Genomic DNA, 27,202 nt, shown 5'->3' on the forward strand with positions numbered 1-27,202 from the left:
CAGATACCATTACAGCTCTGGGGATGTTCGTGGAAATGTATGAAAGGAGGATGCATGTTTTGATACCTGTGAAAATAAAACACTGCGCTTTAAGTGAGTGGAAGAGAACAGATGGTTGCTAATGATTTAAAACATTTATGGTTTTGGACTGTCACCAAGCCTCTGTATTAAAAAATATGGTGTTTTAGTTAGTACATACCAACAACTATCTGCAAGGCTCCTTTTCTGGAGGATGCTACTGTAATATAGGAGATAAAACCCAAGTGAAGCAAGAGGAAAATTCTTGTTTTCTCAGGGCATTCAATGCATGCTATTTCTTATTGACTATATTCAATCGAATTTTGTCTGAGTGAAGAGAGGACTTTAATTTTTCCTCAATCATGAGTCAACTACCCGTGCCCAGGTATTGGATCCTTTTCGAATGCATGGGGTGGAAATGTAATTTTGTTCTGTATGTCTGATTCACGTTGACCACAGCCCTGAAAAACCCTTGGAGCAATAATACAATTGGACCGTTCAGGGTACCCTTGCCCAGGAAAAACAACATTCTCCTTATCCTCAATTTGGTAGACAGGCATATGGTGTTATGATTATGTACTGGAATTGGCAGGTGCCAAGCCACCAAACTAGGAAGCCAGATAAATGATTTTTTATGGTCACACTGTATTTTGATGTGTGTATATATATCAGTGTAAAAGAAGTCCACTTCCTTTGAACCCAATAGAATACTACAAATACAGATAAATTTGTATATATAGAGATTAACGTGATGTTTGGGGCTAAATTGAAGCAAAATAAATACTGGTGACTAATACTCTGAATTACTATAAGAACTGCCAAAGAAGAGTCCTATTAAACATCCTCAGTGTTTTTATTTGGTCGTGATAACATCACAGGGAAAAAGTCACGCAAACACACACTCTCTATAATTTACTTCCTATCCCTTTGAAAACCCTGGGAACTGCTGGTCAGAGGGAGTTGGGGGTGAACCTGCAGGAAGAGGAGGGAGGGCGAGTGGCCGCTCTGGCTTTGCTCCTGTGAACTTAGTTGGAAATAACTCCTGACAGGCATCAAACATAACACCTTTTAGTCTTCTAGGAGAAACATGCTGATAAGCAGGATGCTCAAACCGGGCAGAAAAGGGAGCGGGTAACCCGCGTGAAAGTAACAGCGGCGGCAACAAAGCAACCACGCAGTTCCCACTCTCCCCACCCCACCTCGAGCCTCTTTCCCAGATCACCCCTAACCCCTCTGCCGGGGCCGGATGGAACCTGGGCTCCTCACTTCCCTCCCACACTGGCCGCAAGAGCCTTGGCGTGGTCTCGGAGTTTGGGATCGATGCAAAATGGGGCATCGCAGTGAAGATGCTCATCTTTCCGCCAAACACGCTGGAGCACCGGATAAACCGGCATCAGAAACGCAAGACTATTCCTTCTGGTGTCCTCTCACCAACCTCGGCTTGCCCCGAGTGGGGGCTGGCACCAGAATCCCGGAGTCCAGGGTGCCCTGCCGGGGCCCAGAAATCCAGTACAGGTAGCTCCCAAGTTCAGGGACCGTCCTTCACCGCCTCCCCTCTCCAAGTCTCCCAACCCTCTCCATCGCCCGGACCCCCTCCTTCCGCCCTCAGCACAGTCAATAAAGTGAGGAGAGTGGATTCAAATGGGGGGAGGGGGCAATACGGGTAGAAAGAAAAAGATGCTTCGCAGTCAGCAGAGGTGAAGTAAGTACCTGTTAAGGTGAGGGTGCACTTTCCCGCCCACCCAGACGTCTCTCCTACCAAGGGTGCAGTGGCTCCCCCCAATCTCGGCCCCTCCAAACCCTCTCCCCACCGCAGGTCCCGACCCCGGGCGTTTACCTTACGAGCAGCGAGGGGAGCGGAAGGCGCCGGGCGCCGGCAGGTACTGCTCGTGCGGGAGCTGCGGCGGGAAACTTCCCCGAGCTCCGGGGCAAACTCTTGCAGACTCCGCCCCGCCGCGAGCCGCGGGGTGGGCAGAAGCGCGGTGCGGGCAGAAGCGCGGCGCGGAGCAGGGGCAACGCGGAGCCAGGCGCTCGCCCTCGCCTGACCGCCGGGCTGGGGCTGCGGCGCCTCCTAGGCTCCCGCCGCTCGTGCTCCAGCTCCCGCCGCCGCCGCGCACCCAGCCCCTCCCGCACCGCGGCTCCGCCCCCCTCCTTCATATCCCACCCCCCATCCCTCCCCAGCCGCGCGCCAGCCCGCCGACCTCCTGTCTCCGTCTTTGTCGCGCTTGCACGGCCTCTCACTTTCTGGCCTTACCTCTGCTGGCCGCTCGCCCTTCTTCTTGCCCTAGGGCCCCAGGGAGTGAAGATCCCCGCCGTTTCCTAAGTCACCTTCTGTTCTTCAGCTCTGCCCGGTTTCCGATCCTTTCCAAGTGTTCTAGAAACACCTGAAGGACAAATCTATAGGTTAGTAGGTTATGGCAAAGCATTGGCTCCAAAGTCTTTAGAATTTCTTGTGCTTTACAGACAGATCTACCTTTCTATTATATGTATGTTATTAATATATATGTAGATCTATATCTATACTTATGTCTCTATCTGTATATAAAACAATAGGTCAGTAAAGTCCAGTAAGGATGTGTGCGCTATAAGGCGAGTTCAGTAGCAGGTCTGTGTAAGGCAAGGGCTTCCTTAAAAAAGGAGCAAAGTGGCCCTTGACAATATCCCAGACACTGTAGATCTCTCAGGCCACACACTGCAAAATCCAAACAAGCTGAAGTTGGCAGACCAAGATTAGGACATATTTTTTTTCCTTATCATTAAAGGAAACTCCTCTGAAATCTCAAAATTAGTTCCAAATGTTATGCTGGCAACAATTTGGCCAAACTAGGGCAAATAAAATTAACATAACCCTTGATTGCTTACTTTGCATGCAGGTAGTTTCTATGCATTAAGGAAGAAAAACTATTTCTTAAAAAGTAGCAAGTGGCTAAACCTATCTCATTGCTATACTAGAATATATAAACATTTTTAAAACGAAGATGTTATCAACTTTCTACATTTTCAGTAGGTCTTATTCTTACAAGTGGGTTAGGAATAAGACATCTGGTGCTACTAAATTTTGTTCAGTGAAAAAATATTATTATAGGACTTGCTTGCCTGATTCTGGTTTCTTTTAAACAAAGCCTAATGATTTTTTTTTTACATTTTAAAAATTATAGTTGATTTACAGTGTTGTGAGCCTGATTTATTTTTGTTACAAGAGTTTTTTTTTTTTTTAATTTGTACCTCTGCTGGTTTGTTATTAACATTTAACTCAGATACTGTCTATGCTGCATTGAAGTCCTTGCTTATCATATGAAAGAACCTCTTTTCTGAGGTTGGACTTTTAAAGAAACAAGGTAGTGTCCCTGAACTTTATTTAACTGGAAATTGATGAGTACTTGTTGAATGAATTAACCAGTGTAACTTAGTCATTTTTGCTTTTGTCTCATGAGTGTTCTGTGTTCTATGAACTCTTGGAGTTGTGTCTGTCCTTCAGGTCAGAGCAGTGAAGAAATTTCAACCTGCTTCAGGAGACCTGAACTCTTTATTTCTTGCCTCTGCAAACCATATAATTTTTGTGGCCTGTACCCTCTCATTTGTAAAATAAAGTAGTCAAGCAAGAATATCACTATAACTTTATTGTTTCTAAATTCTTAAAGAAACTGGACATGGTCAGGTCAATTCTGATGGAATTTGCCTGACTGATGTGCATCTAGGCATTGCCATCCATTGTGGGATTTTCCAGTCTTTAGAACCTATTTCATTCATTTATTATAGCAAATTAAATACTTTGAACTGCGAGTTGTCTTCCACTCCTAAATCTCTGTCCAAAACCATTAAAAATATTTTAATGACTAAGGAAATTAGATTTTGTGAATTTCCAATCTTGATGAATAAAGGATTGGAGAATCACCTCTAAAAGCATGCCAAGCGCCCATATGTATCTTCTCATGGCATTTGATTATATAGTTATGGCATGGCATGGGAATTAGATGGTTAAGTGAAATAGCACCATCCTAAATTCTGTAGTTAAACTAGTTTGATTTTTACATACTGCATTATTTTCTGAAATGTTTGTTCATAGCACGTTTCTAAACTCTCCAGTCTACTGATTTTGTTCAGTTCTTTGAATTTCTTAAAATGTTTAGCTATTGACTGTTTCTAGGCAAGTATGAACCTATGGATCACTGATTCATTAATGTGTAGGATGGCAACAATTATAGTCATAAAAGAAATGTCTACATCTAATCTCAAAATAACATGTGATGGGAGTTCCCGTCATGGCTCAGTAGTTAACGAATCTGACTAAGAACCATGAGGTTGCAAGTCTGATCCCTGGCCTTGCTCAGTGGGTTAAGGATCCGGCGTTGCCGTGAGCTGTGGTGTAGGTTGCAGATGCAGCTCAGAGCCCGAATTGCTGTGTTTCTGGTGTAGGCTTGGCAGCTACAGTTCCGATTAGACCCCTACCCTGGGAACCTCCATATGCTGCAGGTGCAGCCCTAGAAAAGGCAAAAAGACAAAATAAATAAATAAATAAATAAATAAAAATAACGAGTGATGCCAAGAGTGCCTTTGTGGAAACAGGACTTCATCATTCATAGGTTTATTTGTGAAACATACACAGTGCAGATATCATGGGATTAAGTATAAGAAATGCCAACTTCATACTGAAAACAGGGTAACTAATAATATCAAGAAAGACCCAAGTGAGGTGCTGAGAGTTGATGAAAGTCGTGTACAAAGAAGTCAGGGTAGAGGAGTAGGAAAAGAGTAGGGAAGGATATGTTCCCTCTTCTCTATGTACACACAAAAAAGCTGCGGTAATGTACAATTACAACACTATTATAGAATAGATCTTGCTATTTTCGAGTTTGTGCTTTTCTTTAACCATGCAGTTTCCACTGATGACTTGGCTTAATGAACAGCCAAAATAATAATTCAGCAGAAACGTATTAAGCACAATGTACAAGGCCATATGGGGGTTGCAAATACCTCAAAACCATCTTATTTATGGCTCCAACTGTTTTGTGGAGAGAGAGCAGAGATATATTTACCTGGAAAGAAATATTTTTACATGAGTCAGTGGAGGATAGGTCAGGAGCTATAGTAATTTCCCCTTAACTTCTCTTGCTCTTATTTTGTAGGGCAGGAACAAAACAAGAAAAATAATCAGAGAACATCATTTACGTTCATTCTTGACCAGGAGAACACCAGCTTCCCCACTGAACCGGAGGGAAGACTGGCATCTTGTAAAAGATGATAGACGCTACTTTAACCAGACTTTTCTTGGGGGGAGGGGAGAGAATAAAAATAAACACTTCTTAAGGAAAAAGAGGTTCAAAAAGGGTTTTTTTTTTTTTTAAGCTTAAGCTAGTGAGATGAAATGGAAAGAGTCCTGCAGAACTGGATTGGGTTCGACGAAGTTGGGCAAGTCTTTTCTCCCTGGGCTCAGTTTTGTCACCTTTAGTGCATGAGGTCACGGACCTGGATGGGCCCTAATGATACTTCCAACTTCGAAACTTCCCTAATGGCTGATCAAGATCACTTATTTTGATCAAGCTGTCCAGGTGATTATGCATCTTCACATACCAGTGGATCTACATAATGACATCCAAAGTGAATTCTCATCAAAAAATAAAAGGCTCGGGTGGGCATTGCTTCAGTAGAAGAAATTCAAAACAAGAATGAGAGCACACTGGAGGAACGTGGTACTGATTATCCAACATTGATCTAGAGGATGCAGGATGTGGTATTATACAAAGCAGAACTTCCTGTCCGAAAGTTCAGAAGAAAACATCCTTATCATTTGAATAGCAGGACTAAATAGGACAAAGGACAACATACTCAGTTCAAACTTTACAGACTAGGAGGAGTCTGGGAGCATAAGGATTTATTTACTTCCTCCTATACCCAGCACTGTATAGCAAAGTTGGCAATTTGAGGTCATCCAGAAGAATTGAGTGACGGGGAAATACAAAAGATTTGGCTCTGTGAGCTCTATCTTCAACAGTTGTTTAGGGAAGGAATTATTTTCTTTAAAAATTAAGAAAAATATCAAGGATCAGATGTAATGCATAACTAAAGCACAAATTAAGTATCCAGAAGAATATTGAAGAAAAAGGAAAATAATGCATGCATAGGATTAATGGTAAATGAGAAAGAACTATGATTCCTAAAGACTAAAAAACTTTAAAATAGATAAATATGGTATTGGTGAAACGGAAAAACTAAAAGATCATCATAAACAAAAACGAAACAAAATGTATTGCCGTCATGATGATGTATCTGATGCGCAAGTAAAGCAATGATTCAAGATCAAATGAATTAGAACAGTCAGCACCTAATAGTCTTGGTAAATAGAACAAATCAATAAATATATATTGATTGGTTGATTGAATAAGGAAGGCTTGCAGTTATTTTAGGAAAATCAAAGTCACTAGGGAAGTTATGTCTTTAATTTTTTACACTAAGCAAATATGAACTTCCTTTAAAAAATAACAAAGACAAAACCTTTCCAAATAGTTGCTTTTAAGTCCTAAGCAGTGAAATTGTATAAAATTTTTATAAGATGCTGCTTATATGTAGAAACCCCTAAATTGGAAACATATGTGGGAATACAAATGTGCCTCAGTATAAAGAAATTATATGTACCAGCTTCGATGATTTTTGATAGGTGATTGGAATAGGGAAAATGCTATGTGAACAATTTACTGGAGAAATGCAATTCTTTCCTCTAAACCAATATTTGGACACATACATTTCTATTTCCCAAAGCCGGTTCAGTTTTTGATATGGTTGGTTAAGATATGAAGTGATCCTGAAGATGACTTCGAGACCCTAAGTCAAAATAAAAAATCATTTGCAGTGGCCTGAATTGATGAGGGAGGGGCCTTTCGAACTGCACGTTTTAACCGTGTCAAGGAGTGGGTTAGTGATGGAACCTTCCTGACATTTTACTAATTAATTCACCAAGCATGGCTGTCTAGTCAGTGTGAATACTCTGTGGTGTCTTGGGTACAAAAATTAATAAGATAGAGTCCCTTGTAATAAGGTGATAACTAATGAATTCAGATCACATATTATTCAATTTAGAAATACTAAGCATACAAAGGAAAAAAAAATTTTTGAAAAATTGAAATAGCTTTGAAAGATGGCTATTCAATGATGTGTGTGTTTGAAAGGGAGAAAGCAAGCAAGCAAACTCATAAGAGATTTGATGAAATCAAGAGAGTATGTCAACGATGTATCCTAAGATAAAATATGGCATTTGAGGGCAGAGAGTAATTCTAAACCCACCCCTCCCACGCAATGAAATATTTCCTTGTCCAGCGCGGGGAGTATTGGTAATATACAGTTCACCTCACCAGATCTAATATCATTTCAGCCTGAAGGGATGCAGACTGTGCTGTCTTAGCTTTTTTGAGGACTTCTTGTCAACAGTTCATTCAGTGTATACTGCTCAGAGAAGGATTTTTTTTTTTTTAAATGAAGGTAAATAGTGATTTTTAAAAACTAACGTATAAGATGAAAAAATTACCGTAAAATTCACAAAATCTTATATTTGGTAGCCTCATAAAATCTAGCTTATAATACCAGCAATGTGTTACAGATGTTTTTTCTAGGGTTGACACTCAAAATAGCCGAAAACAGAACCAACTCAGCTGAGTATCATTAAACTCACGTTATTTAGGTAATTATTCACATCTCACCCTATGTCAATGCATAGTTAAGACTATCTGAATATTTGGCATATTTTAAAGTCTCTTTTTTACTTGTATTTAAAGAGGAATTAAAAATGTTTTCTCATAATACTTAGAAAAGAGAAGAAGGATGTTAATATTGACTAGATATTTACTTTCTTGCTTTTGTGTTTGTGAGAACTAATGACAACAGAATTTAAAACTTGAAAGACTGGCAAAAGACCTGAATAGACTGTTCTCCAAGGAAGATATACAGATGGCCAGCAAACACATGAAAAAATGCTCAACATCGCTGATTATAAGAGAAATGCAAATCAAAACTACCATGAGATACCACCTCACACCAGTCAGAATGGCCCTCATTAATAAGTCCACAAATAGCAAGTGCTAGAGGGGTTGCAGAGAAAAGGGAACCCTCCTGCACTGTTGGTGGGAATGTCAACTGGTACAGCCACTATGGAGAACAGTTAGAAATCTATACATAGAACTTCCACATGACCCCACAATCCCACTCTTGGGCATATATCTGGACAAAACTCTACTTAAAAGAGACACATGCACCCGCATGTTCATTGCAGCACTATTCACAATAGCCAGGACATGGAAACAACCCAAATGTCCATCAATAGATGATTGGATTCAGAAGAGCTGGTATATATACACAATGGAATACTACTCAGCCATAAAAAAGAATGACATAACGCCATTTGCAGCAACGTGGATGGAACTAGAGAATCTCATACTGAGTGAAATGAGCCAGAAAGACAAACACCATATGATATCACTTATAACTGGAATCTAATATCCAGCACGAATGAACATCTCCACAGAAAAGAAAATCATGGACTTGGAGAAAAGACTTGTGGCTGCCTGATGGGAGAGGGAGGGAGTGGGAGGGATTGGGAGCTTGGGCTTATCAGACACAACTTAGAATAGATTTACAAGGAGATCCTGCTGAATAGCATTGAGAACTTTGTCTAGATACTCATATTGCAACAGAACAAAGGTGGGGGAAAAATGTATACATGTAAGGATGATTTGATCCCCTTGCTGTACAGTGGGAAAAAAATAAATTAAAAAAAAAAACACTTGAAAGACAGCTTTATTTCTGGCTCATAATTTTAAAAGTGCCTTGAGCCTTAGGTACTAAGGTAAAAGTAAACAAATTCTGGACATGACCTCTTGCTTAAACCCTTCTTTCAACATATTTCTGAACAAAAGGGAACATCCAAGAACAAACTTTCCATGGAAGAATGTGACTTTTTGCAACTTGCTCAGAAAGTTCTCAAGTTTAAGTTCATGGCAAATTCTAGATTTAAGCATTTATGAGTTAATTGTTAGAATACTAAAAATACCTGAGTGATGTACCACTATTACTTCAAGATATCTCACCTGATTCATTTTCTGTCTCTGCTCTTGGCTCCCATTCTATGTTCTTCTAATCACTGTATGCACCTTAATTCTTAATTTCAAAACATCAATATTATTTTGAAAAATCCTCCATGCACAAAGTAAGTCTGTAGTAGAGTTGTTGATTCAGTGTAATTTTTCAGTACCAAGGGACACCTTTTAGAAGCATCCACAACATCATAGTTGATACATCTTTATGCTTTATTTTTTCTTTTGATTGGAGGGATTGTTCAAGCTGCATTTTTCAGACAGATTTGACTGCACTTCAGGAAGTACTAAATCACTGATATGCTATGCATATGTCCTGAAACTATAAAATTTTCATGTTTTTTTCAACTACTACTAAAAGCAAAGGAGTAAAATACCAGTATACTATCTTTTGAACACTGTCTCTACCTCTGGGTTATATGTGCAAATACCTTCTTCCTCAGCAAAGGAGTTTGCCCATATCTGCTTGTCAAGCGGACTGGAGTCTTTCGTGGGAAAGAAAAGTGAAATGTGTTTCAATGAGACAAAAAAACAGGAAGGCAGGGCCAAGGTTTTACATAAAGACATAGAAACAGAGGAGTTCCCATTGTGGTTCAGCAGAAATGAATCTGACTAGCATCATGAGGGTGCAGATTTGAGCCCTGGCCTTGCTCTGTGGGTTAAGGATCTGGCATTACTGTGAGCTGTGGTGTAAGTCACAGACGTGGCTCGGATCTAGAGTTGCTGTGGCTGTGGCAGAGGCCAGTAGCTGTTGCTCTGATTCAACCCTAGCCTGGGAACCTCCATATGCCATGTGTGTGGCCATAAAGAGACCAAAAAAAAAAAAAAAAAAAAAAGGCATAGAAACAATATGGCCCAACTTGATGACTTCATTCTAAATGTGGTAAAATGCCAGGAATTACTGTGTAAAAATAATGTTTGACAGGCACTCCCTAGCTATGAGTAAACTTTAAAATCATCTTTTGGATTAACTGCAATAAAACGGTATTCCTTATCATAGGTGGTGAACACAGAATAGCTAGAGCTTATAGGATGAGCAGAGAGCAGCAAAGAAATGATCTTACAAAGCAGTGAAAAAGCATCAAGTTAGGGAAGAAAGGAGAAGCCCAGTGTTTCTACTACTTTCTCCTTTTCTTCAATACTTGGAAAACATGTCTACTGATGGAAAGAAGTAGTAAATATTTATAGATACCATTACCTACCTTAGGTAGTCTGTCACTTCAGCAGATTAAACTGGCCTCTTTTAAACATTTGTTTTAAAATTTGAATTGTACTTGCATGAGAAAAAAAAATTATTTTCCTCAAACCATCTCCTTCCTGCCATATATTTCTTGTCTGCAGGAAAATAAAATAGAGGACTAAATAGGATGTGGCATCATCACTTATGACTTTTACCCACTGTATAAATACAGAGATGCTAGGAATATAAATTAATGAAAACAGAGCCACAATACCAACAGTATTAGATGTGCGGAGGCTTGATATAACCATCTCTAATTTATTGGTAAAAATGTTGAGGGTCAGCAAATCCTGGGAAGATTCTTCTCAGTTGTTCCGATAGTTCTGAGCTCCATCATCTCAGAGAACTATGAAAAATGGAAAGAGAATTGGGAGGAAAACTACACAGTCATCTCAAGTGCCAAGTATAATGCCTGGTGTATTATCGGCAGGCATGATTTATTCATTGACAGAATCATTAAATTTAAGATTTATAGAAAAGATCAAATAATCTAGAATTATTTAAGTGGTCTTCAAAATTTTAAACATTGAAGAATATTTTAAGGAACATGGGCTAAGATTGACAGCATCAAGGACCACATAAGATTAAATAGTCAATATATGGAAACTATATATTTTATCCACTTATTATATTTACTGGGCATCTCTCATGTCTGCAGTTGCCTCTTGGGATTGGCATGTAAATAGGAAAAATAAGAGCACTCCTTTTATGCTATTTACACTCTAGTGAAAAAAAGGGATACTAAGCAAGTATACAAAATAAATAAACGTGGTCTGTAAGACTGAAAATGTCTATGAAGGAAATAACCAGGGTTATAGGATAATCAATAGGAGGAAACGGGTACTGAGGTAGAAGTTCAGGAAAGAAGGTAATGTTTGAGCTGAGTCCTTAGAGATGAGGAGAAAACTAAGCCAAAAGCCTAGAGAACAGTGTTCCAGGCAGAAGGATCAGAATTTGCAGAAGTTCCAAGATGAGAAAGCATTTGATGTGTTTAGGAAACAGAAAGAAAGCCAAGTGGGCTGTGGGTGGCAAGATGAGTCTTCATGAGCTGAGGCTAAAGAAGTCAGAGGGCTAAGTTCATGGAAATATTGTGGACATAATAAGGCATTCACTCTTTTTTAAATGGGTGGTAGGTAGCTGCCCAAAAGTTTTAAGAATAGTCAGATTTATATTCCTTGATAGTGAATGTAAACAGCAGTTTGAATTAATTAAGAGCTTGCATTATTGTTTCATGGATTGAAATACCTTTTCCAATGGAATAATTTGAAGAATCTTCTCTATGTGAGCCTATCTTTAGGTATGCGGTAATAGTTTATTAATCAGGACATGAGGAACCCTTATGTCTATGACACATGCACACACAACAGAGCAGGTCAATTATTTTTGTGTCTAGCTTGCATCTTTCACAAAAATCAGAAATCACCCTACAGGTGTATGATTAAATTTAGGATCAGTCATAATTAATTCTGGTAGGTTTTGCATGTGATTATAAATGGATCTTTGATTGGAATAAAGGATCTGGAGAGGGGAGATTTCCCCAGGCCTCTTTGAATTGTTATCATCGGCATTCCCACTAAAATCGTGGACCTCTTTGGGCTTTTACACCTTTAAACAATAGCAACTCTGAGACTTGCTTGGTTTTCCTATTTGTTAAAGAAAAGCACCCAGCTGGAGCTGCACACCCACGAACTGGATCCCACAGACTCTATGATGACAGGAAACAGCAGGCCCTAGCTCATCACCTGAAGAATGTTGGCTGTATTCCTGGTATTTGGGATCTTTTTCCACTATTTTGCGGTAGTTTTAATCATGTTATAAAATAGTTGGGCTGTCCAAAACCCTTAGAGGTGACATAATTCATGAGAGAAAATGCCTCCTAGAGTTATATAGGAAATGTGTCAGCTTAAAGTTGCAAGAGAGGTGATGGGGGTGGGGGGATTAGTTAGAGCTACTGTAACAAAGTACCACAGGCTAGGTGGCTTAAACAACAGATATATAGTGTCTCACAATTCTGGAGGCTAGGAGTCCAAGTTCAAGGTGTCAGCAGGGTTGGTTTCTTCTAAGGCCTCTCTCCTTGGCTTGTAGATGACTGTCTTCTCCCTGTATCTTCACATCGTCTTACTCTGTACCTGTCTCTATCCTAATCATCTCTTAAAACAGCTACCAGTCATACTGGAATAGGGCTCACCCTAATGACTTCATTTCAGTGTAATTACCTCTTTTAAGTCCCTATCTCCAAATACAGTCACATTCTGAAGTCCTGGGGCGGGGCGGAGGGGGGGGATATAATTCAGCCCATAAAAAAGGGTAAGAAATTTGAAAGTTAAAAGTGGTAAAATTTTTACTTATGCAGATTGAATCTCACCCAGCCCTACTCAACCTAGAATCTCACAACTTTCATACAATGTAGACTTGCAAAATCCTAGAGTCTATCCCTCTGAACATCCATAATTTGTTAAACTAGTTTCTTTTTTCTTTTTTGGCCACCCCATGACATATGGAGATCCCAGGCCAGGGATCGGATCCGAGCTGCAGTTGTGACCTGAGCCGTAGCGGCAACACCAGATCCTTAACCCACTGTGCCAGACCAGGGACCAAAACTGTGTCCTGGGCTCCAAGCTGCCACTAATTCTGTTGCACCACAACAGGAACTCCATCTTATACTAGTTTAAATTAAATCTGCAATACCTAGAGACTCTCTTTTTTCTTTCCATCATGACAGAGCATAGCAACAGTTTCAAGGTTATTTGTTGTTGCTATTGTTGTTGTTTTACAATTTCACAAGCTCTATATTTTTCCAGCATTTTCTTTCTTTTTTTTTTTTTTTTTTTGTCTTTTTGTCTGTTGTTGTTGTTGTTGCTGTTGTTGCTATTTCTTGGGCCGCTCCCGCGGCATATGGAGGTTCCCAGGCTAGGGGTTGAATCGGAGCTGTAGCCACCGGCCTACGCCAGAGCCACAGCAACGCGGGATCCGAGCCGCGTCTGCAACCTACACCACAGCTCACGGCAACGCCGGATCGTTAACCCACTGAGCAAGGGCAGGGACCGAACACGCAACCTCATGGTTCCTAGTTGGATTCGTTAACCACTGCGCCACGACAGGAACTCCCTCCAGCATTTTCTAAGTGATAAACAGTTCAGAAATTTTATTTTTATTTATTTTTGAATTTTATTGCAGTACAGTTGACCTACAATGTTGTGTTTTCTTTTGTACAACAAAATAATTCAGTTATACACACACACACACACACACACACACACACACACACACACCCCATATATATATATATATTTTTTTTTTTTCTTAGTCATATCCTTTTCCATTATGGTTTATCACAGGATACTGAATATAATTCCCTAGGCTATACAGTAGGACCTTGTTGTTTATCCATCCTCTATATATAATAATTTGCCTCTGCTAATCCTAAACTCCCAATCCTTCCCTGCCCTACCCACCCCCTTGGCAACCGTAAGTCTGTTCTCCATATCTGTGAGTCTAAAGCCCTTTTTCTTTTTCCCAAGCCTAGTGATAGCAATAAACAGAGTTAACAAGGAACATTCCCAACAGCTTCCAGAATATATTAATATGTTCAAGGAAAGTGACTTCAAAGGTGATGGAATTATATTATCATGTGGTATTTAGATAAGGAGTGAAAAGATTAGAAACATGCAAGGTGGAAAAGGAATATATGAGACAAGTAATTTTGACCATATTGGTAGAAGGGCAGATGATTATAATAATTTTTATTATTTAATGATTTAATCAGTAATTTGAAATTTACTGATTACAAGGCTTGTTCCCACCTGGCAGAATGTTACCCTTGTAACAGTCTGCTATCCTGATGTGTGGTTTGAGCATTTATTTATTTGCCAACTCTCAAAATATTAGATCACTGAGGTGGGTATTTTTTCTTTGCCCCTCCCCATCCAAAGTTTACCTCCCCATACTGCTCTGAGTAGACTGCAGCTTCAAATCCCCTTATCCTCTGGCTTCGGCACAGGTCAGAGAGCAAGAGGCTAGAGCGGAGAAGAGCCTGAAACCCTCAACTCCCTCCCTTCCAGGGATCAAGGGGACAGTGAAATATTCTTCCAAAGGTCTTCTGAACCCAACCCTCTACCTTCTGGACTCTAGGACCACTCCCTTCCTTCTCCTAACAAGGCCTAAAAAGCGCTAATTCCATACCCTTTCAATGCCTCCACTAGCCCTGGGGTACTATTCTCTTCCCAGATGATTTTTAAAAGCTGCCCACATCTTTGCAAATCATCTGCTTATTAAAGTTTCTCCAATGTACCCTGTTAATATGCCATCCTATCTGGATTCCTCTGTACCTAGACAGAGTCCCAAAGAATAAATCTATTTCCAGTGCAATCATGTTATTTAGTAGATAAGAAAGCAGAGTCCCACCCTGAAGAATTGATTCAATCATTCATTTCTCTTCTTAAACATCTTTATTGGGTGTCTAAGTGCTCCTGGCACCACGTTTGGTGTGGGAGATGACAGCGTGGGGTCTCAAGGAATTGAATGAATGTTGGAGGAGGACAAAGGGAAGTGGCCATGTTGGTAAGAAATGCTAGAGAAGACTAAAGGGCCACCTAACACTGGGAGAGTGGTCAGGGAGCATCAGGGAACATTCCAGAAGTGGCAACTAAATTCATATCTGAAGAAGGAGGATGGGGAACAAAGAGGGGGAATTGGGAAAGGAGGACGTTTTTGTCATAAGAAAACATAGCTCAGCTCCAGTTCTACCCCTAGCCTGGGAACTTCCATATGCCATGGGTGCAGCTATTAAAAGCAAAAAAAAAAACAAAGAAAGAAAGAAAGAAAGAAAGAAAGGGAAAGAGAAATAAAGAAAGAAAACTTGGAAAATAGACTTGTGGCTGCCTAATGGGAGAGGGAGGGAGTGGGAGGGATCGGGAGCTTGGGCTTATCAGACACAACTTAGAATAGATTTACAAGGAGATCCTGCTGAGTAGCATTGAGAACTATGTCTAGATACTCATGTTGCAACAGAACAACGGGTGGGGAAAAAAAAGTAAATGTAATGTATACGTGTAAGGATAACTGGATCCCCTTGCTGTACTGTGGGAAAATTTAAAAAAATAAAAAATAAAAAAATAAAATAAATAAAAAAAAGAAAGAAAACATATCTGAGGATGTCCAGGATGAGAAAGAACATGGTGTGTTTGTAGGAGAGAAAGTAGCCCAGTGGGGCTATAGTGGAGTGAGGAATACAGGCTGCCAATTTAGTGGGGGGTCTTGTGTGTTGTTTTAAGGAATCTGAACATTATTCCAAAAGTAATGGGGAGAATGAGGTAATAAGCAAGGGAATAACACTTCAGAAAGCTCATGCTGGTAGACTGTGGAAAATGCTCAAGGCTGGAAGCAGAGAAGCCAGTGAGGAGACTTCGGCATTAATCTAGGCAAGACTTGAGAGTGGCCTGAACAAAAGCCTTAACAGTGGGGAAGGGGGAAAGAAGAGAGAATAGAGAGATGTTATCTACAGGAAATGTGCCAGTGGCAACGCAGGCAGTACTACATCAAACTGAACTTCTGAATATACATAGCTCTGCATATCAGTAAAAGTTGAACTTTAAACTTATCACAACCTTTCAAGAATTTCAGTCAAGCTTTTTATGATCACTGAGATAAGCATTATTAGAGAGTTCTTGGAAGACTGATGTTACAGTTTTCATAGCAATTTGAACAGGGCCTGTTGATTAGTTGGCCCAAAATAAATATTTGCTGGATGAATTAACCATCTGCCTTTAAAAGTAATATACCTTTAGTTATGTTTGCAACTTTGCTTTATCATGCTAGTCTTAAACAAGAATAAAATCACATCACTTAACATTAAAAAAAATTAATAATTTGCAACAGCCTCTTGTGGTTGGTATGGTATTCCACTAGGGAACTTAAAAGGTCTTCACAGATTTTAAAACAAATGAAAAATTCTTGTAAATGCTATCTTTATGATCCTGAGCCCATAAATTTGTTTTCCTTTATCTATTTTTTAGGCAGTCCAGTGTGCATTAAACTCTGAGTAAGATACTATGTTCTCTTTTGATAACGATTGTGATAGTAGTGCTTGGCACAAAGAAATATATTATCTTTTTTTGGACATAGGGATAGGATTTACTAAATTTCTAAGTTTTTTCACTGATTATCACCTTGGTGACTTAAAAAAAAATAGCTCTAGTTTCAGAAATATCCAAAGGAGTTATTAGGAACATAAAATATTCTCATAAATATTTTTTACTCTTTTTTAAGGAAGAATGTGTTTAGGGAAATAAAAATTTTAAAGATGTTTAAGATATGACAGCTATAAAGACTTTTAACAACCACTTAAATTTGACCAGAATTATAAATTTATTTTGACTAAGAAAATCTACATCGAGTTATTAATTGTCCTAAAATCCCAAAGAGACTAGATCTACTGAGGACTTACATATAAGATTAAGTTAAAATGATCCTTTGTAAATTCTTATAATCTTTTAGTTGTAGCTGGCATGGAATGAGATACAGCTCCATTTCCGGTTTAATGTTTAAATGTTTGCAGGTGGTTATTATGTTTTCTCCCACATTTTTTCTCTCTTAAGTTTATCATAGGTCATCTTTGGGTGTTCATTTGTCCCTAAAGAGGTTTAATCGGTGGATAACATGTTGTGTTCTTGGTGATATTATTCTTCTACTTTTTACTATCATAATATACTGGTGACTAATATTTTTTCTGTACACTAGTAGAGAAAACCATTTATTTTTCTTGACATTATTTTTTTTTCTTTTATCCAGGAACATTTATGCCTTAAATAGTCATATCCTGGGAGTACTAGCTCATTATTGTCACTTCTTGGTAATATCAGTTTTCCCCATATATGCCTTCATCTAATTAGTATCTAAAATATTCCCTTTTGAATTGAATCATTTCAACAATAAATAATATTGTATAATAAATTAACATACCACTGACAACTTATGTGCTTAAGTTTAACCCCAAATATACACATATATAGAATGGTAGTCAATATACTATGTATTTTAGAAAAGGAAATATATAGTTTAACAATGAAAAAAATATATATGCCCAGTATTTATAACTAATAGCCTAGCTATATGATGAACTAATCATTTCACCAAAGCTTTCAGATCAAGTTTTTAATCTATTTAATATATTAAAAATTTGGTTTATATTTTATTTTTGAAGAATAGACTAGGTGATGATTTCTCTTGCCTTTAAAAATGAAGTCTTCAGGAACCATTATAAAGGCAAGAAGGTCCTAAATGGAAATGCTGTGGACCTGGATATGCTCCTCACATTCTCTACTACTGTCTTCCAAGTTGTAGAATTCAATTCTGATCTCAATTCCCAGCAACAGTTTAAAAAAGTAAACTGGAAGGCAAACTATAGGATCTACATGATAAACTGGTAGGCAAGAAATGGTTTAACTGTATTCTATTGCTATGTAATAAATTTTTACAAAATTTACCAGCTTGGTACGATACCCATTATTGACGATTCTGTCGGACAGAAATCTGAGCCTGGCTCATCTGGGCAGTTTCTCTGCTCAGTGTCCTGGAGGCTGATACCAAGGTGTTGGCCAGCCTTCATTCTCAGTTGGAGCTCAGAGTCAGCTCCCATTGGCAGAATTCAGTGCCTTGTGGTCGTAAGGCTGAGATCCCCATTTCTTGGTTGCCTCTCAAATGGGGGCCATTCACGGTTCCTAGAGGCTACGCACATTTCTTGCTTGTGGTCCCCTTCATCTCTAAAGTCAGCATCAGAGACACTCTTCCATGTTGATTTCGTAGCACATGTCAAATCTTTCTCACTTCTCTTTCTCTAACTGACCTCTGGAGACACATTTAAAGGGCTCATGAGAGTAGTCGGGTCCACCTAGATAATCTTTTTATCTGCTGGTCAACTGATTTTGGAGCTAATTACATCTGCAAAATCCCTTTCTCAGCATCACCTCAATTAGGGTTCCATGAATAGGTTCCAATTAGGGGCATGGTGTGTGTATACCAGGGACTGGGAATCTTGTGAGCTATTTTAGAATTCTGCTTATCACAAACCACAGAGGGACTAAAAATTTGCACAGCGAATGGCAGATATGAAACAGCTGAATGGCCATTAAAACAGGAAATTTAAAAGGTGAATCAGGAGTTCTGTTGTGGCTCAGTGGGTTAAGAACCCAACATGGTGTCCATGAGGATGTGGGTTTGATCCTTGGCCTTGCTCAGTGGGTTAAGTATCTGGTGTTGCTGCAAGCTGCGGTATAGGTCATGGATGCGGGTCCCATCCGGTGTTGCTGTGGCTGTGGCGTAGGCCGGCAGCTGCAGTTCCAATTTGATTTGATCCCTGGCCTGGGAACTTCCATATGCCATAGGTGCAGCCATAAAAAGGAAAAAAAATGGTGAATCAGAGGTCATTTGTTTTTTTGACCACTTATGAGATCCCATTCTTTAGGCAGCATGATTGACAATTGCAGTGTGGGTAATACATGCCATTTTCCTGCTTGGGATAAGTGCATTTCTATTGTTTAGTTGGTAGTCAGGGTTACTATGTATTGTATTAACTTCCAGAAAAACAGAAAATTGGGACACACTGGTGTTAATGTTAATTCAACCCTGGAGGTGCCAATGGAGTTACTTTCTCCCAACTTGGGCTCCAACTGTAGAAAGAGGAGTCCAGCCTACCCTCATCTGAATGGACACTCTCTGGCTGAGACTTACGTAGGAACCACAGGAGAATCTCAGACTATACTTTTATTTCTTGCACTTCAGAAATGAAGTGGCTGTTGGATGGATGCAGTGGCAAGTCATGCCACAGCTGTTCTATGGACGTGCTGGGAATCAGAGCACTTCAGTGCCCACTTTCCTTGATGCAGAGCAAGTAAGTGCTGGCTTGCTCTCTCCTCTCTCCTTGCAGCCCCAAAGCCAGCAAACCTAAGGCTGTGGCTTCTCTGACCTGGCTATTTCTTCACTCTACATCAGGTAGCCAGGGCAACTCATTACATTTCTGAACTCCAATTTTTGGACTGCTTAGTTACATTTGTAAAGCAAAGTTTTTATGTACCTTAAACTGATCCTGGATCACTGGTTTTGCCTCATTCTTATCCAAGGAGCACTAGGCTGGCTACAGCAGAAAGGATGGCTATGAGTGGAAACCAAATGTCTGGAGGGTCAGGAAGAGGCAGTGATTAGAAGGGATAAAGGGAGGTATATACTGGTGCTATTTGGTACAGACTGGTTATGTGGTATAGATGATGGCTGAGCTTCAAAGACACATACGATTATACATGAGGAAGATCAATGTTGGTCTGAAAAAATATATGTGTATGTATATATATATATATGTATATATATATATATATAAATCATCCTTCATATACTAAACATAAAAAGTCAGATTGCTCCTTTCAGAATGACATTATTTGCAACCACCATCATAGCTGTACTGATCCAGAGCTTGCACCCAGAAATTTTATTCTCTTTAACGCATCCAGAGTTGATAAGAGAGTGTGCACATACAAACTCAAATGTAACTGTGTTTATCTGCAACAAGAAATATAGCTGCTCAGACAGAATAAGACGGAAAGCTAGGAAGGCATACAAGGTAATTCCTATTATTTTCAGGAGGTTGTTTACGAACTATGGAAAGAAGCAAAGTGGTTTATTTACATACTAAGTCTCTCAGTGGCTAGTGCAGTACCATGCTGAGAGAGCTGATTTATCAGAAAGACATCACCTGACAAATAGCCTAAATCATGGGCTCCAGTTTATCACGATGCCCTCTTTCCTCGGTCATTATGAAAGACTAGGATACAAATTTTCAGACTTTCTCTTTCCCCCTTCCCTCATCTATCACCACTATAATTTCCTCCTGAATTTGAGGCATACAACCTTCTTCTACTGACTCTTCCCTTTTTTCCTAGATGGATTAATATCATTGATTAAGCTCCAGCAATGTCTTTTGCCAATTAATCCTCGTCATGAGTGATAGATATACTTATGCATACTAGATCGTTGTTTCCCATGTCTCCTCATCTATATATTAGCAACCTATTCCCATGTGCTGAAGCATCTTCCTATTTGCCTTCTGAGATCTGGCTCTGATACTATGTTTAATACAGCTGGAGAGAAAATCATGTGGTCCATAGTTCAAACTGAATTTCTAACAGCAATTTCTTTTAATGTGTTTATAGAATTTCCGGCAAGTATCTCTCACAAGGTAATGCTGTTTGACCTCAAGGAGCCCAAGCCTCGTTTCCAGCAGAGACACAGCCCCTCAGAGGGGACATATATCTACGTGCCTTCCTGGCAAAATGGTCTCGGAAGGCGCCCTTTCCCCTGTCTGGGTCTGGCAGGTATATTTTGCCTTATCCCTCTGCATATGCAGAAGTTTTTCTTACTTAGGAAAGCAGCATGGTTTAATGAAAAATGTGAAATTAGAGAAAGCTTTAGCCCTGTACTCTGAAAATTAGAACTTTGCTGACTATCTCAGAGAGAGCTCTTATGGAAATTAACATAGCACAGAGTAGGCATCTAAGAAAAACCCAGCTAATTGGTTATCTATTGCCTTGACCTTCTCCTTGTTTTGAATACTTTGGATATTGTTAGGGCTCAGGCACACACCATAAAACACCTTTACATCTTAAAAGAAGTGACATGTTTCTCTGAATGGTGCATAAAAAATCCCACACTCATCCTCAAAGTATAGGAATGCATGGCTTGTTCCCTTAAGAAGCTAAATTCTTTTTATGCTATTACTATTAAATGGGAATCGTGAAGTCATTGCCAAGGACAAACTTACTTCTTCTCTTTCTCTCATAGGCTTCCTCAAGGCAATTGAGCTTTTAGTTTTGGAGAGAGAAAGAAAAACTTTTTAAAGCTAAGGTGATAAAAACAAAATACTTACTTTAGTATTTTACATATTTCCTCAAATGATTTATCCCTATATCAAATACTTAAAACTCATTTATATAGTCCCCATATAGTGTTTTAGAAAATCAGTATCTCTTTGTGTCTCCCTATGTCTGTCCATCTTTTATTTCAAAGCAGGGCTGCAGGATTTTAGGACAAGTTATAGGAGTGCTATGTGTCATGCGCAGGTGAAACAGGTGAAGGCAGGAGGAAGTTAAGGAAGGATGTTTTATGAAACAATAAAAGTAAAATTTGAGTAAAGCCAGAAAGTAGAATAAAGAAAGTAAACAAAACTTTGCTATTTTTTTTCTCTCTCTCTCTCTCTCACTGTAATCTATTTATTGACAGAAGTTTGCTGACTGACAAAGGCTGGCATGTATATAAAGTATCAGAGCAAATGCCTCAGGATTTTGATAACCCATTGAATGGTATTGACCATTCTTCAGCCTTAGATATTTTCCCCCTGATTATATAAGCTGAAATATTTTATATTTTAAGCTAGTTATCTTTCAGTTTACCCTATGCAACTCTTCTAAGTTAGATCTCTTTTCCACTTTTGGAAGGGAATAAGATATTTTGTGGGCCCTCAACCCTCTCTATTCTCACTGTGGTATAGACTGCATTCTAAACAAATTTATTTATCTTACATGACTATTTTCTAAAATTATTAAATAGAATAAACAATTGCAAAATTCTGCTAGAATTGTCATTTTAGATTTATATTCTAATGCTCTATAATTTTATTTAGATATTTAAAGTTTAATTTTCACGTATATGTATTATTTTTGTTTTCACTTTTATTTATTTGCGGTATCTACCAAACACCAATTTTCTGATGCAAAAGAAACAAATTGAGAGTAAAAGGCTTTGTGTTTCCTTCATTTTCCAAACTAAACAGTAAAAGAGTGATTCATTCAGATATGTAAAAAGGAGAAGCTAAAGTCAGGTTGAGGTTATCTGCAGCAATGTGGACTTGGTCAATTATTAAAAGAAAATAGTCCAGAAAAGGAAAAGTAAGTTAATCTTTCCATCAAAGTTACTATTAAATCACAGTAATTACCAACAAGGCCATTTGAATACCATATCAAATATTTCCCTTTAGCTATCGTGAGGACAAGCACACAGAATGATATATATTTCCCATAACGTGGTTTAGCATGTACTAGTCATGAAGTTGGATGAAGCAAAAGGAACTCTCTATCCGTAAGTGAATTCCAGAGAAATCCAAATATGTTGACAAGGATGTGATGTCTTACTCAGGCCAAAGGGTCTATGTTTCTCAGAAACTTGAGTAATAAAATTAGTAACTGACCATGGAATTAAACAAATCCTAATGATTAAGCCAGAGAAATGTAACCAAACAGGTAGAATAAATTAAAATATCTAAAATATCAAAATGATCAGCAGATCAAAGAAGTTGTTGGGGGAGTTCCTGCCATGGCTCAGCAGAAACGAATCCAACTAGTAACCATGTGGATGTGGGTTCGACCCGATTCCTGGCCTTGTTCAGTGGGCAGGGGATCTGGCATTGCCATGAGCTGTGGTGTCGGTCACGGATGCGGCTCAGATCCCATGTTGCTGTGGCTGTGGCCATCAGTTGTGGCTCCAATTCCACCTGTAGCCTGGAAACTTCCATATGCCATGGGTATGGCTCTAAAAAGCAAAACAATAAAAAATAAAGCAAGGAGAAGAAGTCATTGGAATTTTTAGCCACTTAGCAGAGATTCTGCTGTCACTTCATAGCACTTCCTAGAAGCAAAAGATTGCATTTCCTGGAAGCAAGAGATTACAAGAGTTTTGGACATGTTCTTGATATTCATTGATGGGCACTTTTTTTCCTGTGCACTACTAGTGATTACATTGCAAAAGAAGCAATGGCCAGCCAATGAATTATAAGCATAACTCCCTACCTTTCCCTCCAAGAACATTCACTGCCTGTCAAAGGAGAGATACAGGAGTTCCCGTCGTGGCGCAGTGGTTAACGAATCTTGACTAGGAACCTTGAGGTTGCAGGTTTGATCCTTGGCCTTGCTCAGTGGGTTAAGGATCTGGCATTGCCGTGAGCTGCGGTATAGGTCGCAGACATGGCTCGGCTCCTATGTTGCTGTGGCTGTGGCCAGCAGTTGTTGCCCTTTCTCTGGTGTAGGCCAGGGCTACAGCTCCAATTAGACTCCTAGCTTGGGAACCTCCATATGCCACAGGAGCAGCCATAGAAAAGGCACAAGACAAAAAAAAAAAAAAAAAAAAGGAGAGATATAAAAAGTCAGAGGCCTGGCTTGAGAATGTTTGCCTAGGGCCCTGGATTGCTCCTTGTCTGTGCCTTGTACAGATGTCTTCTGAAACATGAGGAAATCCAGAACCTCCTAAAGCCAGATTTCCAGTGGAACCATGGATTTATTCCCCTGTGGAAACTAGTGATCTGACCTAGACCTCATTAAATTTGCCTAGGAAGGCCAAAAGGTGAGTAGGAACACAGCCACACTTACTCTGAGATCCTAGACAGATTTCTGGACCATAAAGCATAAGATCAAATGTTCTTATGATGAGACTAGTCATAGAATTAGAGGAGTCTTGGAAAAATCTCTAGGTTGGGGTTCTTGTTGTGGCTCAATGGGTTAAGAACCTGACAGTCTCTGTGAGGATGTGTGGGTTCAATCCCTGACCTCACTCAGCGGGTTAAGGATACAGTGTTTGCCTTGAACTGTGGTATAGGTTACAGATGCAACTTGGATCCAGTGTTGCTGTGGCTGTGGTATAGGCCAGCAGCTGCAGCCCCGATTCTACCCCTGGCCTGGCAACTTCCATATGTCATAAGTGCAGCCATGAACTTAAAAAAAAAAAAAAAAAAAAAAAAAAAAAAAAAAAAGGAACCCTTCTCTAGTTTAACTTTATTATTTTACAGCAAAGGAAACTTAATCCAGGTTATATCGTTATATCTCATATTATATAATGTGTGTGCAATCTAGAACTCACAAGCTGTCTATTGAAGAATATTCATTTCATAGAAATGATAGAAAACTTATTGAAAGAAGCAAATTTTTTCTACAGACTCTATACACCACGTTATTGCACTGCTTAAGCAGCTTTATGGTACTTTTTTACATTAGTAGAGGTATGGGCGTTATTAATTTATTGTTTACCTAAAGTTCAGAGTATGTCTTTAAGAATGAAGGATTTAGTTCTTGAGGTGATACTGATTTTTCCGTTTAAAATGTATGCATTATTTGATGAGAAATTTATACATTTAAGATAAAAGATAATCTCTGAGCTCAGTATAGTTGGAAATTATTCTCTCATGTGGACCCTGGAAAAAGCCTGGTTTCATCAAGAATAAGATAAAAAAAACATAACCCAAATCTACCATAAAATGACTACAGAAAAAAATGACATCTCTGTCGTCTATGTGAGTAAACAAGCTGTCACTAACTGACCCTACGCTCTGTTGAAAGCCTCTTTCAGAAATTCATCTATAATGAAGATTAGTTGTTTTCCCAATTTAATTAGAGAGACATTTAAATTCCCATTAACCACTATGGAATAGTAAGTGTTGCAAAAATGCAAGTAACATTTTTAGTAATTAGGTTTTAGGTTTTCGACTGACAAAACAATGAAGGAGATGTTCCCTTTCTGGAGAATTCCCAGTACCCGAGACTTCCCCCACTCATCAAACCCTCCAAAAGGAAGAAAATATATAGCATCGTCCCTCTTCTGCAAGCTCATCTTCATGTGAGGAAACACATCTTTGTAAATAGATGTTAGGGGTTATGTGTTGCACGTAGATGTCTTTATATTTTATTCCACATCAAGAGGATCAGAGACTTCTGGATTTTTACTGTAACTCATATTATACATTTTTTTTTACAGAATTTATACTCATTGCCAATAGTACAAATATTGCTTGATATGAAATACCTCCGTCATATAGTTGCAATTTTCTTGTCACAAAATGGTGAAAGAATTGTAGCATTCTGATTTGGATCTCTTCCTAGCCAAAGAAAATATCCGCAAAAGAATCTAAAACAGAAAGGAGAGTCAACAAAAAGAAATAAAATCTTAGCAATGCAGTGAACTTTGGAGTCAACGGCAAAAAGTCCATGGTTACAATTTCAGAAAAATAAGTAAAAATTAAACATTATTGTGACTGTTTCAGAACATAAGAGTCCAGAGTCGTCTCAATCTTTGAATTGGAGAATTGGAACCAGGTTGAAATGTCAGCACCACTGCCATGTTGATACCCATATTTCAACACCCAACCCACCAGCAAAAATGAAGAGGAATGGACAGAAGAGTCTAACCAGAAAGGAAGTGGGTACGTGGCTTTCTGGAATCTTGTCAAAGCTGTACAAATCATTCTGCCATGGCATGCCTGCCAGCTCTGCTTCTACCAACAGCCAGTGTGGCCAAGCATAAAGCTGTCCATCAGAAAAGGGTTAATTATTTAATTAAAAGGAGAAGCTTTACATGACTGCACCATTAACTTGATGACGGTTGAGTTAAACATAGAGCCAGATGCTTTTGTGTTTGTTGGTTGTATTTGATTTTCTTGTGTTTGTTCATTGCCATGCTTAGCGTTATTGGGCTGCTCTAGTCTAGAAGATAAAATCCTTTAATACTCTATTTAGAACTACAGGAGACGAAGCTTGATCAATACTCTTTATGAATCCGTAAACTATTACAGCACAGCCCGTTCCTGCAGACTTTCCCCTGGTGACACGACTATATTATTTTGGGGCCAGAGGCCCAAGCAATATTGAAATCCTGCTTGAATTCATCTTCTACAGACCATAAAAGTGACAAGATCCTCAAAGATTTACATTTTTTATGCTATAGATTAATCAATCTTGCAGGTGGAAAAAGAAGGATTTTGGTGTGCGTGCTATAGACTATCTTTTCAGCCTGAGGAGAGTGTAAAAAATTAATTTCCTTTTTCCAAAAGAAGTTTCAGTCAAAAGAAAATGCAGTCAAAAGTTTCCTTTTGCCACCTGCTTTTTGATAGATTCTGACATTGATGTCAACAATATCACAAAAAAAGTCTCTGGAATGCTTATTAAGTTGATGGAAAATAATTCTTTGGTAACAACAAAACAGCAGCTGATTTGTTGCTATTGTTGTTAAACTCAAATCCTGATGAAGCAATGAGTCTGTTCAGAATTGTTACCAATCGCAGTATTTATTTCTGGTGTGGTTCAAAATGTGAGGATTTTATCCCACCAAATTATCACATGATCTGTCAGAAAAGACATGCCAAAATGGTCTTCTTTTGTTTTTAAGAAAAAGCTGTCAAATTTTTCCATATCCATCCTCTAAAAATAGAATTGTTTTTCCCAAGGGTCTTATCAATGATTTATGCACAGTAGCAACTAAATTATTTTAACTTTGCCTTGGACAGTTCTTTAGCATAAAAATGCCACTGATAATTTCAAAATGTCATTGAGTATTTTACAGACTAAGGATATTTTCTAGATGTGTTAGCTCAACTATCCCACCAATTTAAAGAATTTAAGATTTCCCTACAGATACAGGGGGGGAATAATAGAAAATTCAAATATTTAGAGAGATTTTATTCCGTAAAACTCTTTTAGAAGCACAATTTAGCAATAGTTACCAAATTGAAAACACATGCTGTCACTGACCCCGCAATTCTACTTTTAGAAATTTTATTTATTTATTTACTTTTCTTATCTTTTGGCCACGCCCATGGCATGTGGAGGTTCCTAGGCCAGGGAATGAACCCATGGAACAGCAGTGACCTAAGCCAAAGCAGTGATAATGCCAGATCCTTAACCCACTGAGCCACCAGAGAACTGCTAGAAACTTGTTTTATAAATACTCACACATGTGATTCCCATGATGATACTTTCACATATGTGAAAAGAGTTGTCTTTAAAGTTATTCCCAGAAGAATTTTTGTTATAACAAATGATGGAAAACTATCTAAATACCTATT

The 27,202-nt window shown here is 38.8% G+C and overlaps 1 protein-coding gene across 3 annotated transcripts in view; it reads right to left on the minus strand.

The window, feature by feature from the left end:
* CHST9 (carbohydrate sulfotransferase 9) overlaps positions 1-27,202 on the minus strand; it is a 389,155-nt gene that overhangs the window by 257,500 nt on the left and 104,453 nt on the right. The window contains exons 4-5 of one of the 3 annotated variants that reach the window (XM_021096201.1): positions 25,168-25,269; positions 2,273-2,402 (exon numbers count right to left, since the gene is read on the minus strand). The gene's annotated coding sequence lies outside the window, so the exon portion shown is untranslated. Of the gene's footprint in view, positions 1-1,855; positions 2,144-2,272; positions 2,403-25,167; positions 25,270-27,202 lie in introns of those variants that run through there. The other 2 variants (XM_021096200.1, XM_021096199.1) reach the window with 2 other exon arrangements.

This window comes from Sus scrofa, chromosome 6 (assembly GCF_000003025.6).
Source record: "Sus scrofa isolate TJ Tabasco breed Duroc chromosome 6, Sscrofa11.1, whole genome shotgun sequence".
NCBI classification, from domain to species: Eukaryota; Metazoa; Chordata; class Mammalia; order Artiodactyla; family Suidae; genus Sus; species Sus scrofa.